Source organism: Zalophus californianus, chromosome 10 (genome assembly GCF_009762305.2).
Source record: "Zalophus californianus isolate mZalCal1 chromosome 10, mZalCal1.pri.v2, whole genome shotgun sequence".
Classification (NCBI taxonomy): Eukaryota; Metazoa; Chordata; class Mammalia; order Carnivora; family Otariidae; genus Zalophus; species Zalophus californianus.
Window position 1 is genome coordinate 87,767,089 of NC_045604.1, and position 16,828 is coordinate 87,783,916.

Below are 16,828 nucleotides of genomic sequence, written 5' to 3' on the forward strand. Positions count from 1 at the left end.
CTGAGTACAGATCCTTTGCCTCTTTGGTTAGATTTATTCCTAGGTATCTAATGGTTTTGGGTGCAATTGTAAATGGGATCGACTCCTTGATTTGTCTCTCTTCTGTCTTGTTGTTGGTGTATAGGAATGCCACTGATTTCTGTGCATTGATTTTATATCCTGCTACTTGACTGAATTCCTGTATGAGTTCTAGCAGTTTTGGGGTGGAGTCTTTTGGGTTTTCCACATACAGTATCATATCATCTGCAAAGAGTGAGAGTTTGACTTCCTCTTTGCCGATTTGGATGCCTTTGATTTCTTTTTGTTGTCTGATTGCTGTGGCTAGGACTTCTAATACTATGTTGAATAGCAGTGGTGAGAGTGGACATCCCTGCCGCGTTCCTGACCTTAGGGGAAAAGCTCTCAGCCTTTCCCCATTGAGAATGATATTCGCTGTAGGTTTTTCATAGATGGCTTTTATGATATTGAGGTATGTACCCTCTCTCCCTATACTCTGAAGAGTTTTGATCAAGAAAGGATGTTGTACTTTGTCAAATGCTTTTTCTGCATCTATTGAGAGGATCATATGATTCTTGTTCTTTCTTTTGTTAATGTATTGTATCACGTTGATTGATTTGCGGATGTTGAACCAGCCTTGCAGCCCAGGAATAAATCCCACTTGGTCGTGGTGAATAATCCTTTTAATGTACTGTTGGATCCTATTGGCTAGTATTTTGGTGAGAATTTTTGCATCCATGTTCATCAAGGATATTGGTCTGTAATTCTCTTTTTTGATGGGGTCTTTGTCTGGTTTTGGGATCAAGGTAATGCTGGCCTCATAAAATGAGTTTGGAAGTTTCCCTTCCATTTCTATTTTTTGGAACAGTTTCAGGAGAATAGGTATTAATTCTTCTTGAAATGTCTGATAGAATTCCCCTGGGAAGCCATCTGGCCCTGGGCTTTTGTTTCTTGGGAGATTTTTGATGACTGTTTCAATTTCCTTAGTGGTTATAGGTCTGTTCAGGTTTTCTATTTCTTCCTGGTTCAATTTTGGTAGTTGATACATCTCTAGGAATGCACCCATTTCTTCCAAGTTATCTAATTTGCTGGCATAGAGTTGCTCATAATATGTTCTTATAATTGTTTGTATTTCTTTGGTGTTGCTTGTGATCTCTCCTCTTTCATTCATGATTTTGTTGATTTGGGTCATTTCTCTTTTCTTTTTGATCAGTCTGGCCAGGGGTTTATCAATCTTGTTAATTCTTTCAAAGAACCAGCTCCTAGTTTCGTTGATCTGTTCTACTGTTCTTTTGGTTTCTAGTTCATTGATTTCTGCTCTGATCTTTATGATTTCTCTTCTCCTGCTGGGTTTAGGCTTTCTTTGCTGTTCTTTCTCCAGCTCCTTTAGGTGTAGGGTTAGGTTGTGTATTTGAGACCTTTCTTGTTTCTTGAGAAAGGCTTGTATTGCTATATACTTTCCTCTCAGGACTGCCTTTGCTGTATCCCAAAGATTTTGAACAGTTGTGTTTTCATTTTCGTTGGTTTCCATGAATTTTTTTAATTCTTCTTTAATTTCTTGGTTGACCCATTCATTCTTTAGTAGGATGCTCTTTAGCCTCCATGTATTTGAGTTCTTTCCGACTTTCCTCTTGTGGTTGAGTTCTAGTTTCAAAGCATTGTGGTCTGAAAATATGCAGGGAATGATCCCAATCTTTTGGTACCGATTGAGACCTGATTTGTGACCTAGGATGTGATCAATTCTGGAGAATGTTCCATGGGCACTAGAGAAGAATGTGTATTCCGTTGCTTTGGGATGGAATGTTCTGAATATGTCTGTGAAGTCCATTTGGTCCAGTGTGTCATTTAAAGTCTTTATTTCCTTGTTGATCTTTTGCTTAGATGATCTGTCCATTTCAGTCAGGGGGGTGTTAAAGTCCCCCACTATTATTGTATTGTTGTCAATGTGTTTCTTTGCTTTTGTTATTAATTGCCTTATATAATTGGCTGCTCCCATGTTCGGGGCATAGATATTTACAATTGTTAGATCTTCTTGTTGGATAGACCCTTTCAGTAGGATATAGTGTCCTTCCTCATCTCTTATTACAGTCTTTGTTTTAAAATCTAGTTTGTCTGATATAAGGATTGCCACCCCAGCTTTCTTTTGGTGTCCATTAGCATGGTAAATGGTGAAGACCCAGGCTTTTTGTGTTGGTCAGTTTGCTTTGAAGTGTCTCCAGCCACCCCTTACTGATTTCCAGTACCCAAGAGAAGCCTTATTTTATCTAAATGTGTTAATATGGAAAAATCACTGGAAAATGAAGGGGAAAAAAGTAAGGTATGTGTATTATAAACGAATTCATGTTTTAAAAGGGAATATATATGTGTGTGTATATATATATATATTTATATGTGTATATACACACACACATACATATGTGAGAGGCATTAAGTCACTGCCCTTTCTATTCTAACGAGAACTGTCAAAAAAGACTAAGTTAGGTAACTCTCTCTGGTTTGTGAAAAGGTGGCTCAACTGGTCCTGCTACCTTGACACCACTCTGCCTTGGGGCCTACATCAGAAGCCTGGGGACGGGAGAGCAGAGAGTACTTTGACACCCTTTGCTGAGAGGGACACTAAGGGACTCCCTCATAAGGGTTAGAGGTGCCTGGAAGAAGACACTGGCATCACATTCCTGGGACAATGACCCCTTCTGCCTGACCAAGTGTGGAAATGAGACACATGGCAGGGCACAGAGAGTGAGACGGGGTGGAGAGACAACAGAGGAGAGGCCTGCAGCCCAACACAGGGTGTTCTAAAGATGTGTGAGTATCTTATATGTCAAGTAGACTCCTAGAAGGTACCTGGGCTTGCACAGGTAGACCCCACCGAGGATTAAAGTCACAGCCAGCATGGTGAACCCTCCTGCCCTAATCTTTAATCCTAACCCCCAACAACAGAGTATCTAGAGCTTAAAAGTGGGAAGGGGAAAGATGTCTGGGAGACAGACAAGCCACTTGTCTCTATTCGAGGGGACAGAGTGGGAGGAGTGCAGAAGAGTGGCCAGTCCTCCTGTCCACTGCTGGTCCCCAGAAGCACAGAGCAAGCCTATGTTGGGAAGAAGGGAACAGGTGCAATGTGCATTGAGCTTGTGATTAAAATTTTTAAGTGGACAAACTTATAACTAAAAGTGATTGTGAATTGTGGGATCATCCCAAGAAGTCACTAAGAGATAGAAAAGGGATATTGGATACAGCAGGAGGAAAACAGAAATTGGGAGAAAAAATAAAGTTTTGATTTAAGACTTATTTGAAAGACTAGTTACATATATATTCCACCCACTTCCCTACACACAACCCTTGTTTTGCAACACATTTGGCAACTACTTTATTCTCTATCTTATATCATGCTATATCTTTTATTTTTATCCATGTGAATGTGTTATTTTTGTATTAAAATAAACTGTTGCGGGGCGCCTGGGTGGCTCAGTCATTAAGTGCCTGCCTTCGGCTCAGGTCATGATCCCAGGGTCCTGGGATCGAGCCCCACATCAGGCTCCCTGCTCAGCAGGAAGCCTGCTTCTCCGTCTCCCACTCCCCCTGCTTGTGTTCCTTCTCTCACTGTTTCTCTCTCTGTCAAATAAATAAAATCTTTTAAAAAAATTTAAAAAATAAACTGTTGCTTTCTTGATGTGGATGCTCACTGAAGTATTTCTCTTCCTCCTGGGTCCGCAGCTAGGCTAATTTCTCACCTCCCTGCAAGTGAAGATGGAGCCACTGAAATGTGAGCAGAAGTGATGCATGCTTCTAGGCCTAAATTCATATGAGATCCTCCACAACTGTCTCTCTCAGCTCTTTGCTCTGGCTCTTAACTGTGCTGTTTGTCAGCTGGCTGATTTCCGAGGATCCGGCACAGGGCACTTAGGAGGCAAGCTAGCCATGAAAGCCCATCAACCCAGAACTTTTGCATTAGACTTCAGCCTCTGAGCTTTGGGTTAGTTTGTTTCTACAACATAACCTAGCCACCCTTTGAACAATACACTGGGAATCTAGAGTTTGTTCAGGATGTCCTTACTCTTCTTGTTAGAGTCTCATTGTCCATAGAGATGATGAACACTGTCCTTCAGATAAATTAATAAGACAGCTCACAACAAAGTAAAGAGAATATGGGTTTTGAAGTAAGAAGACCTGATTAGAAAGCCCAGTTCTGTTATTTTCTTTTAGACTCAGAGGGAAATCCTGGACCAGTGGCCAGGCTTCTGTTTTCTTGCCAGGACCCCATTAAATGCCTCTTGCTCCCTCCTTACAAAATGTATATGAAATAGAATTAAAATTCTTCTGTCTGTAAGTAGTTGACAAAATAGTTGAGACAGTTCTATAATACTCTGCCCTTTTTCCTGTAGAAGAGTTTTTGAAAATGTTTTTATTTTTGAAGAGGATTACACTTCAGTCGAGTACTAGAGAAGAAAACCTGATTCCATTCCAGAGAAAATAGGGATCTCCATGAAATAATGGATATAGAAAATGATTGCCCAAAGCTGCATTAGGTGAAAAGCTGATGGAACCTTGTAATGGATGGATCAGGCTGATACCTTAACATCACAAAAGGTGAGCCACTAGACATTATGTTCCCCAGATGTCATGCAATAGTAATTACACAATACTATTTATGCAATCTTTTTGCTAAAAACTGATCTGGCCTCTAGATATATCAGTTTACAGAAAGTACAGGGACAGAAAGGTTAAATTAAGCCACAGGTTTGAATTAGTAAAATGAATTAAATGATACGATTTTTAGATTTGTTTCCAAGTAATGCAAGGAGAGGGAGGGGTGGGTGGGGGTATAAATGAAACAAAATTGGCCATGTGTTGACAATCGTTGGAGCAGAGTGATGGATACATAGGGATTCGTTATACTATTCTAGCTATTAATATATATGGTTGAAATTTTTCCACAATGATGGAGAAAGAGACAGAGAATAAAGAAGTAAAGACTGTAAGTTGGATAACTATTTTCAGAAATTTTGCCATAAAAAGAAGAGGAATGAAGAGTTGGAAGAGGACAAGATACTGTAATAAAGGAGATATTACTATGTGTTTGTGGCTGACTGTCTCTTACTACAATTCCTAGTTCAAACAAAAGGAAGAAATGGATAGTACAGGAGAGAGGTAACTGAGGGAGTGATGTTCTTGAGTAGGGGAGAGCACATGATGTCAAGGACTCAGTGGAGAGAGTGGCCCAAGGTAGGAACTTGACAATATTCATTGTCACAGGAAGGAACGCAGAGGGTTATGGGCAGAGTTGTAGGAGTATAGGTTGATGAGGTGCTATGGGGTTGAGGACATTCTCTTCTGGCTACTTATCAATCTCAGTGAAATAAGGGGGAGAGGAGAGGTGAAGGTTACAGAAACAGAAGGTGTGAAATGGTTATCTCCAGCTATAGATATGTAATGGGGTTATCAAGCAGTGAGGAGGGCCTGCTTGGATTTTTAAGACTATTAGCAAGTACCATCAACATCCTAAGTGCAGAACGATGTTTCTGCAGAACTATTTCTCCAGAACCATGTTAAGCTGCTCATGGGCAGTCTCAGTATAGGGAGATAGCAATCTGGAGTTTTGCAGAGCTGGGTTTTGCCAAATGAGTATGGGGAGGGAGAGCAGTGCAAAGAAGCTGAGTACTACCTAGAATCCAAGATGGGCAAGAGTAAGTGAGGGCATGAAGAAGACAGTGTTCAAAGTCAATGGACTAAAGATTTTAGTGGGGTCGAGGAATTACCATGATAAAAATAGTAAAGGCAAACAAACTGGCAAGACAGGAGGAATTAACTAATTCCTAAAAAGTGGGGGAGGATGTTGAAACATTTTGGAAGTAGTACTATTGGTGGTAATAAGAAGGTATAGGGTACGGCTTAAGTCATGATCCCAAGTCTCGATCCTGGGATCGAGCCCTGTTTTGGGCTCCTTGTTCAGTGGAGAGTCTGCTTCTCCCTCTCCCTCTGCCTGCTGCTCCCCCTGCTTGTGCTCTCTCTCTCTCTCTCTCTGCCAAATAAATAAAATCTTTAAAAAAAGAAGAAGGTATAGGGTACAGTCACAAGAATGGGAGGTGGAAGCTCTGTAGGATCGAGGTCATTAGGAGACAGGATCTCAAGGGAATGAAAGACCAGGGTATTAAATGGATTGTTCACACGAGGGCTGAAGTTACCGAGACAGAGCAGGGACTGGACTCAGGTCCTCTCAATCCTCACCACAAAATCCAGCAATCCCTGCTAGAACTCTACTCTTGCAGGAATGTGAAAGCAGGATGCTTACCAAAGAGGGACTTGACTACAAAGACTGGCAAAGATCAAATCAAACCAGTCTGCAAGGTGGACCTCAGCGCTGACCTTTCACTGACCTTCCCCCTCATTATAGTACTAAAAAATGAGCAGGGTGGAGATTCAACATGCTAATGAGACACACGATGCACGAAGAAGCATGTTCTGTCCCCTGTGCCAGGTGTGCCCAACTTCCTGTATCTCTCCCCACCCCTACATGCTTATGTAGTTGGGAATGTAGGTGAGGTCTGGAGCCAACAGCCAAGAAAGAGTTCTTGAGATGTCTTTTGTGCAAAAGGTGGTTTTATTTATTTATTTTTTAAGATTTTATTTATTTGTTTGATAGAGCACGCACTAGAGAGAGCAAGCATAAGTGGAGGGCAAAAGGAGAGGGAGAAGGGGAAGCAGGCTCCCCACTGAGCAGGGATCCCACGTGGAGCTTGATCCCAGGACCCTGGGATCATGACCTGAGCCGAAGGCAGACGCTTAACCTACTGAGCCACCCAGGCGCCCCAAAAGGTGGTTTTATTAAAGCACGAGGACAGGACCTGTGGGCAGAAAGAGCTGCACTGGGGTTGTGAGGAGCAATTGATTATATATACTTTGGGGTTGGGGGAAGCAAAGGTAAGGGAAGCTTGAGAAGGGTTTTCATCTGCTAAAGAAGACTCAACAGAAGACCGGAGGCCTTGTTATTGTCAACCCAAGGTTGTTTTTCCTTCTAGCAAGGCATTAACATTAAGACAATTGGAGCTTCCTGGAGGAACATTGTGCTCTGCCCGCCTCAAGTATTTGTCAATGGACTCCGGGTCCTAAGGACATTTAATTTTATCTACTTTTCCTTCTGGAAGTTAGGTTATTGATAAGAATGCTTTTTTCTTGTAAATTACTGAGACATTTATAAACTGAGGAGACTCTTGTCTTGCAGGACTGTAATCTCTTATTAGTTAACCATTTGTTTTTCCTTCCCTTAGCTTTAGGGCATCCAGGAGTGCCTGGGGAATGTCACATAGATACCACCTGGGAGTGGGGGTTGTGGGGTGTTAGCTTGTGCTTTGTCCTCAGCTTACCTTCTGCTCCCTCATCTCTTGGAAGTCACTCCTTTCCTGCCTTAGCTTCTTTAAAAACTTTCCCGGCCTTTGTTCTGAGAGCCAGCATGGAAGACCCTCTCCTTTGTGGTGTCTCCCTTGTGCTCAAGCATAAGCCCCAATAAGAGCCTTGCCTGGAAATTCCCATTTGGCCCCAGTCAATTTGTACTGCTTGGAGTGCCCAAGGAGTGCCCAAGGATCAGTAACATTACCAAAAAGAATGATGGAGAATGACCAATAATTGAGAATGACCATAAACTAGCACTAAAGACAAAGAATCTGCAGAATAATAGAACACATTTTGTTCCAGGTAAGACCTGATATAGGACTAACAACATCAAAACATCTCTGGCTGAAGTTAATTTATGAATAAAGAAAAAATTACATAAGCACCCAGGCAGAGTAAGTGAGGCTCTATAATACTACGTTTGAATTCAGTTCTGACATGAACTGGCATTAGCATCAGATCCCATAGGTTTAAAGGCACAGTCCCGGCAAGACTTCCCTTACTTCAGATATTAACTGCAAGTACAGGGGTCCCCAGGCCACCCAAACCTCTGGCCACTGGCTACAAAATCAGGGGATCCCACAACTCCCTCATGTTCCTTAAGCCACTAGAACTCAAAGAAGAGCTATATTTAGGATTACAATTTTATCAGGACCAGCCAAATGAAGAGAAACAAACAGCAAAGTCTGGGAGGGTCCCAAATGTAGAGCTTCCATGCCCCCTCCCTGTGGAATCAGGGCATATCACCCTCCCAGCACATCTGATGGGTTCACCAAACAGGAAGCTTCACTGAGTTTTTATCAGAGAATCATTAGCCAAGTGACTGCAGTCAATCTCCAGTCCCCCTTCTCTCCCCAGACATGGGGCTAAGCTTCAAAGCTCCAACCCTGTAATCACATGGTTGACCTTTCTGGTGGCCAGACCCTTTCTCCTGAGTCACCTTGCTAGCATAAACTCGGGTGTCATTTAAGGGGTTTCATGAATAACAAAGGCACTCTTTTTCACAGGAATTCTAAGGATTTAGAGTCTCCAGTGACAGGAACCAAGGACAAAGGCCAGTCAAGTTTTTTATTATGCAACAGACACATCCAGGAGAAAAGAACTTGGTTGACCTTGGGCTTACCCAAAGTAATATTTAATGCCAAATAACAGTGGAACAAGGTCCACAATCTTCTCAGGGAAAGAAAATTTAACATAAGAAACTCAAACCCAGCCAAGTTATTCTCTATAGAGAATAAGTCAGTAGACAGGCATTATCAACTAAGCAAGGGAACACAGTTATTATAAGCCCTTGTGAAGAAAAAAAAATCTACTAGATGTTAAATTCAGCTAATAAAGAAAAACAGTAAAGAATACAAGGAAAGAGAAGCTATGTGAAGAGGACTATTGGTGAGCATTGAATCCCACTTAGACATTATATCAGGGTTTCTTAGCCATAGCCCTTAGGTTTGGGGCTGGATAATTAATTCTTTGTTGTAGAGGCTGTCTTGTGCATTGTAAGATATTTAACAGCACTCCTAGTCTCCACCCACTAAAATGCCAATAGCATTCCCCCCCAGGTGTGACAACCCAAAATGTCTCCAGACATTGCCCTACATCCCCCTAGGGCACAACTGCCCCCAGTTGGGAATCAGTGACATAAACTAATGCTTGATAATTGAGGAAGTTATGGTTACAGAAGAGAATGCACCGGTCTCCAAACCTGACAATAATATAACAAAAATCAAGGGGCTAGGGGAAGGGAGATAAGAGAAACAGAACGTATCAATTGATTAATTTCTTAAAGTAGATATATATTGATACAGTTTAATTAGAAAAATGTAGTTTTAAAAATTACTCCAATCACTTAACTTTGGTGGGATCTTTTAGGAACTAATGACATGTCTAGTTAAGAAACACCTACCTGGGGGGTGCCTGGGTGGCTCAGTCGGTTAAGCATCTGACTCTTGATCTCAGCTCAGGTCTTGATCTCAGGGTCATGATTGCAAGCCCCACACTGGGCTCCACACTGGCCATGGAGCCTACTTAAAATAAAAATAAAAAATAAATACCTACCTGGTATTTGACTATTCTTCAGTTTCACTTCAATTGTTTTTCTGTGGGTTAAAGTTCAGTATCATTTTACTTAAAATATTATGCATATCCCAGATCCATTTTTTATCAGTTTATCTACCTACCTTCCATCTGTAAATATGCCTAGTGTAATATGTAAAATGATGTAAGCCCAGAGTTACTAACAGTTGTTTTCTTCGTGGTGAGATTTGAAATGGTTTTTTACCATCCTCTTTGTATTTTTCTGTTGCTAGAATTTTAAAATTAACATGAATTACTTACATATAAAAACACTTAATCTTCATTGTTTTCCTGGTCTTTTTTTTAAGTATATCATTTTCATAGATATGGCTTCTTCACTCACTCATTTAACAAATATTTACTGAATACCTGTTATGTGTTGGGCCCTGTTCTACCTATTTGAAATTTAGTAACGAGCAAACAGTTAAAGTACTTGCATTCTAGTTGGCCTGGAATGGGCTGACAGAGACCTTCGGTATAATATTAGTTAGGCATAGTGACTATATAGCCTTATTCCTGATTGAATGAAATGCCTTTAACATTTCACCATGAAATATTTCTAATGTTTCAATATCAAATTAAGTTGTTGACATCCATTATTTATCACATTACAGAAATTTCCTTCTATTTGTATTTACTTTTGGGGGCAATGAGTCCCCCACTTAACTGACTGAGCCATCCAGGTGCCCCTCCTACCTTTTCTTAGGATAAACTCAAACTGGTCATAATGGATGTTTGGTTTTTGTACATTGCTGATTTCAGTTTGTTAATAACTTACTTTTGATTTTGTATTTATGTTCACAGTTTTTCACTTTGCCTGTGATTTTCTTTTTAGCAGTGTTCTTGTTTAAAAATGCTATCAATGCTGTTCTAACATCACAAAGTTGGTTAAGTATCTGCCTTTGGCTTAGGTCATCATCTCAGGGTCCTGGGATCAAGCCCTGCATTGTGGGCTCACTGCTCAGCAGGGAATCTGCTAAAGATTCTCTCTCCCTCTGCCCCTCCCCCACTTGTGTGCATGTGTGCTCTCTCTTGCTCGTGTGCTCTCTCTCTCAAATAAATAAATAAAATATTTTTAAAAAATGAGATGGGATGACTTCTACTCTGGGAAGATGGAGTAGACAGACCTATCTCTTCTCCTGCTAAGTACAACTAAAAGCCCTGGACATTACATATAAAACAAACATAAGAAGACTCTGGAAGGTATAGAGAAGAAGGCAGACTGGTTATAGACTTTGGGACCTAAGGAATGACACAGAGGTCAGTTCCCTGGGTTTTCTTTCTGGTCTCATATATCCTAGACTTGGAGTTGAAAAAGCCAAAAACCCGGAAACACCAATGGTACCAACAATAAAAGCCCCAGAAAAAGCCTGCTGTCTTTCACCAAAGGACCAAGAAAGAAGCAGCCCAGCAAGACAAAAAAACTTTTAAACATCAACGCTCTCTCTAGCCAAATACCACAGAAAAAAATCATGGCTCCACTCATCTTTATCTATCCCAACAAAGGTAGAGTGGGAAGCCTAGACTTCTACTCTCATGAGCCTGTAATAAGGTGTCGCAATACCCTCCACTGGGATAGTATCAGAGAATGCCAAGTAGGGAGAAAGCTAGTGTCAGTAGAAACCCCATGAGGAGCTGGAACTCCCATCCCAACCAGCACTAAAAAGGAATTCCTCCCAAACCCAGTTTCATTGGAGACTTAGTGGAGAATCTGGACTTCTATATTCATCTGGCATTAATGAGGTGGTGCCCTCTCACTTCCCCTGCCAGAACAGTGTGGAAAAAAAGGAAGCTAAAATGGAAGGTTTAAATGAGATTGAGAATCTGATTACATAATATAAAAATATCGAGGTTTCAAATGAAAATCACTCACCATACCAAGAACCAGGGAGATCTCAAACTGAATAAAAAAAAGATAATCAATAGATGCCAACACCAAGATGACAAAGATGTTAGAAGTATCTCACAAACGTTTTAAAGCAGCAATGATAAAAATGCTTCAACAAGCAATTACAGATTCATATACTCAAAACATCAAAGCTTCAGCAAAGGAATAGACAATACCAAAAAGAACCAAATGGAAATTTTAAAACTAAAACATACAATTAGAAAATATGATAAGAGAAATAAAAAGCTGATTGGATGGACTCAACAGCAGAATGGGAGGAAGAGAAGAAAATAATCAGTGAAGTGGAAGACAGAACAGTAGAAAATACCCAATATTAACAATAGAGAGAAACCAGACTGAACGGAAAACAAAACAGAACAAAACAAAACAAAAAATAACAACAAAAAAAATGCTACCCCCCCAAAAAAAGAAAAAAAGGAATAAAAAGAACAGAACCTCAGAGACCTGTGGGGCTATCACAGAAGATCTAATATTATGTCATCAGAATCCCAAAAGGGGAGAGGGAGAGATGAAGAGAGGACAGGTCTGAAAAAGAAATAATGACTGAAAATTTCTCAAATTTGACAAGAGATATAAACTACAAAAGTCATCAATATATATAAATATATATATATATATATATACACACACCAGAACCAATAGGGGTTTATTTCAGGGAAGGAAGTCTGGTTCAGTGATTAAAAATCAATCTTGGGGTGCCTGGGTGGCTCAGTCGGTTAAGTGTTTGCCTTCGGCTCAGGTCATGATCCCAGGGGCCTGGGATCAAGCCCCGCATCAGGCTCCCCACTCAGTGGGAGACCTGCTTCTCCCTCTCTCTCTGCCTGTCACTCTGCCTACTTGTGCTCTCTGTCAAATGAATAAATAAAATCTTAAAAAAAAAATCAATCAGTGTAGGGGCACGTGGGTGGCTCAGTTGGTTAAGAATCTGCCTTCAACACAGGTCATGATTCCAGAATCCTAGGATTGAGCCCCACGTTTTTGTCAGGCTCCCTGCTCAGTGAGGAGTCGGCTTTTCCCTCTCCCTCTGCCCCTTTCAACAGCTCATGCACTCTCTCTCTCTCAAATAAATACAATCTTCAAAAAAAATCAAACAGTATAATCCACCTTATTGATAGGCTATAAATAAAAATCACATGATAAAATTAATTAATGCAGGAGGGGCGGAGCAAGATTGCAGAGGAGTAGGAGACCTGGATTTCGTCTGGTCTCAGGAATTCTGCTGAATAGGGATCAAAACATTCTGAACACCTATGAACTCAACAGGAGATCGAAGGGGAGAGTAGCAACAACTCTCTGAACAGAAAAGCGACCACTTTCTGGAAGGTAGGACATGCAGAGAACTGAATCCGAGGAGATATTCGGGAGGATAGACGGCGGGGGAGGGAGCCTCCGTCAGCCAATTCTGGCAAGTGATAGAGCCGCGGGCACAAAATCGGAACTTTTAAGAAGTCAGCTCCAGTGAGGGACGTTGCTCCAGTGGCTAAGCGGGGGGGGGGGGGGGGGGGGGGGGTGGAACCCTTGCGGGACAGAGTGGTCTCAGGACCCTCGGGGTCACAGAAAGACCAGGGGTGCCCGAGTGCGGCAGAGCTCCTGGGTATCAGAGGAGCCGGCTGCAGAGACAGAGACGAGGCGTGGGCTCTCGGCTCAGGGTTGCCATAAACTGTGATCGGTGACAGTGGGGCCACTGCTCCTCCAGCAGGGACCCAACAAGCGGCAGATCCGGGGAGACTCCCCTTCCTCCCCCGAGAGGAGTGGCACGGGAGTGCACCGCAGGGATCTGCTGGGTTTGGAGACTCCACACGGGGTTGGATGCCAGAGATAGAAATGCTTGGTCACAGGCTAGATGAGCACGGAGTGCGGCCAGAGACCGGGGAGCCGGGAGTGACTGACTGCTTTTCTCTGGGGGTGCACTGAGGAGCGGAGCCCTGAGTTCTCGGCTCCTCCCAGGCGGAGATTGGGGGCCGTCATATAACTCTTGTCCTCCAAAGCTGTACGGAAAGCTTGCAGGGAACAAAAGCTCCCACGAGCAAACCTGAGCAGATTACTTAGCCAGACCGGCAAGGGCAGGGCAATTCCGCCTCTGGCAAAGACATTTCGAAACCATAGCAACAGGCCCCTCCCCCAGAAGATCAGCACGAACAGCCAGCCAAGACCAAGTTTACCGATCAATGAGAACGGGAGAACTCCAGCACTAGGGGAATACTGCACATAGAATTGATGGCTTTTTTACGATGATTCTTTAGTCTTTCAAAGTTAATTTTTTTTAACAGTTTTATTTTTTGAATTTTTCTTTTTCCCTTTTTCAACCAACATATTATCCCTTTTTTAAAAAAAATTTTTTATTTTTCATTTTTAGAGTCATATTCTATCCTTTCATAGTAGTTACCCTTATTTTTGGCATATATATATAAGTTGTTCTCTCTTTAAAATTTTGAGATACAGTTTCTTCTAACAGACCAAAATATACCCTAGGGTGCCTGGGTGGCTCAGATGGTTGAGCGTCTGCCTTCGGCTCAGGTCATGGTCCCAGGGTCCTGGGATCGAGTCCCGCATCGGGCTCCCTGCTCCTTGGGAGCCTTCTTCTCCCTCCGCCTCTCTCTCTCTCTCTCTCTGTCTTTCATGAATAAATAAATAAAATCTTTAAAAAATATATATATACACCCTAAATCTCCAGTGTATGGCTTTGTTCTAGTCTAATGCCTGATCACATTCTCTCCCCCATTTTTTCTTTCTTTCTTTATTTTTTTAAACCTCTTCTTTCATTTTTCAAACACCTTCTTATCAATTCCTTTTTAAAATTTTTTATAATTTTCATCTTTACAGTTACGTTCCATCCCTTCATCATATCAACCCATATTTTGTACATATATAAGTCTTCCTTTTTTTAAAATTTCAGGAGGCACTTTCTTCTAACAGACCAAAATACACCCAAAATCTACTGTGTGGCACTGATTTTTGCAACAGCCTGATCATATTTGATCATATTCTGTTTTTTTGTTTTGTTCTGTTTTTGTTTGTTTTTATCTTTATCTTTTTCTCTCTTTCTTTTTTCTTTCTTTCCCTTTCTTTTCCCCTGGTTCCTCCAGAAAGAGAAACCCTTTCTGGAGAAATAAAAGGCTTAAAATCTAACCAAGTCGAAATCAAAAAGGCTATTAATGAGGTGCAGTCAAAAATGGGGGCACTAACTGCTAGGATAAATGAGCCAGAAGAGAGAATTAGCGATATAGAGGACCAAATGCTGGAAAATACAGAAGCTGAGAAAAAGAGATAAACAACTACTAGATCACGAGGGCAGAATTCGAGATAAAAGCGATAGCATAAGACAAAACAACATTAGAATAATTGGGATCCCAAAAGAAGAAGAAGAAAGAGAGAGAGGGGCAGAAGGTATATTGGAGCAAATTATAGCAGAGAACTTCCCTAATGTGAGGAAGGAAACAGGCATCAAAATCCAGGAGGCACAGAGAACCCATCTCAAAATCAATAAAAATAGGTCAACATCCCGACATCTAATACTAAAACTTATGAGTCTCAGAGACAAAGAGAAAATCTTGAAAGCAGCTCGGGAGAAGAGATATGTAACCTATAATGGTACAAACCTTAGATTGGCAACAGACCTATCCACAGAGACCTGGCAGGCCAGAAAGGACTGGCATGATATTTTCAGAGCACTAAACGAGAAAAATATGCAGCCAAGAATACTATATCCAGCTAGGCTGTCATTGAAAATAGAAGGAGAGATAAAAAGCTTCCAGGACAAACAAAAACTAAAGGAATTTGCAAACACGAAACCAGCCCTCCAAGAAATATTGAAAGGGGTCCTCTAAGCAAAGAGAGAGACTAAAAGCAGCACAGATCAGAAAGGAACACAGAAAATATACAGTAACAGTCACCTTATAGGCAATACAATGGCACTAAATTCCTATCTTTCAATAGTTACCCTGAATGTAAATGGGCTAAATGCCCCGATCAAAAGACACAGGCTATCAGATTGGATTAAAAAACAAGACCCATCAATACGTTCTCTGCAAGAGACTCATTTTAGACCCAAAGACACCCCCAGATTGAAAGTGAGGGGGTGGAAAACCATTTACCATGTTAATGGACACCAAAAGAAAGCTGGGGTGGCAATCCTTCTATCAGACAAATTAGATTTTAAAACAAAGACTGTAATAAGAGATGAGGAAGGACACTATATCCTACTTAAAGGGTCTATCCAACAAGAAGATCTAACAATTGTAAATATCTATGCCCCTAACATGGGAGCAGCCAATTATATAAGGCAATTAATAACAAAAGCAAAGAAACACATCGACAACAATACAATAATAATGGGGGACTTTAACACCCCCCTCACTGAAATGGACAGATCATCTAAGCAAAAGATCAACAAGGAAATAAAGACTTTAAATGACACACTGGACCAAATGGACTGCACAGACATATTCAGAACATTCCATCCCAAAGCAACGGAATACACATTCTTCTCTACTGCCCATTGAACATTCTCCAGAAGAGATCACATCCTAGGTCACAAATCAGGTCTCAACCAGTAACAAAAGATTGGGATTATTCCCTGAATATTTTCAGATGACAATGCTTTGAAACTAGAACTCAATCACAAGAGGAAACCCGGAAAGAACTCAAATACATGGAGGCTAAAGAGCATCCTACTAAGGAATGAATGGGTCAACCAGGAAATTAAAGAAGAATTAAAAAAATTCATGGAAACCAATGAAAATGAAAACACAACTGTTCAAAATCTTTGGGATACAGCAAAGGCAGTCCTAAGAGGAAAGTATATAGCAATACAAGCCTTTCTCAAGAAACAAGAAAGGTCTCAAATACACAACCTAAACCTACACCCAAAGGAGCTAGAGAAAAAACAGCAAATAAAGCCTAAACCCAGCAGGGGAAGAGAAATGATAAAGATCAGAGCAGAAATCAAAGAAATAGAACCCAAAAGAACAGTAGAAGAGATCAACGAAATTAGGAGCTGGTACTTTGAAAGAATTAACAAGATTGATAAACCCCTGGCCAGACCGATCAAAAAGAAAAGAGAAATGACCCAAATCAACAAAGTCATGAATGAAAGAGGAGAGATCACAACCAACACCAAAGAAATACAAACAATTATAAGAACATATTATGAGCAACTCTATGCCAGCAAATTAGATAACCTGGAAGAAATGGATGCATTCCTAGACATGTATCAACTACCAAAATTGAACCAGGAAGAAATAGAAAACCTGAACAGACCTATAACCACTAAGGAAATTGAAGCAGTCATCAAAAATCTCCCAAGAAACAAAAGCCGAGGGTCAGATGGCTTCCCAGACGAATTCAACCAAACATTTAAAGAAGAATTAATACCTATTCTCCTGAAACTGTTCCAAAAATTAGAAATGGAAAGAAAACTTCCAAACTCATTTTATGAAGCCACCATTACCTTGATCCCAAAAC

The 16,828-nt window shown here is 41.0% G+C and overlaps 1 protein-coding gene across 1 annotated transcript in view; it reads left to right on the forward strand.

Moving 5' to 3' along the window:
* Nucleotides 1–4,552: 4,552 nt before the first annotated feature.
* The window catches only part of ACSM3 (acyl-CoA synthetase medium chain family member 3), a 48,004-nt gene continuing 35,728 nt past the window's right edge, over nt 4,553–16,828 (forward strand). Inside the window, exon 1 of the mRNA XM_027612158.1 lies at nt 4,553–4,584. The gene's annotated coding sequence lies outside the window, so the exon portion shown is untranslated. The remainder of the gene's footprint in view (nt 4,585–16,828) is intronic.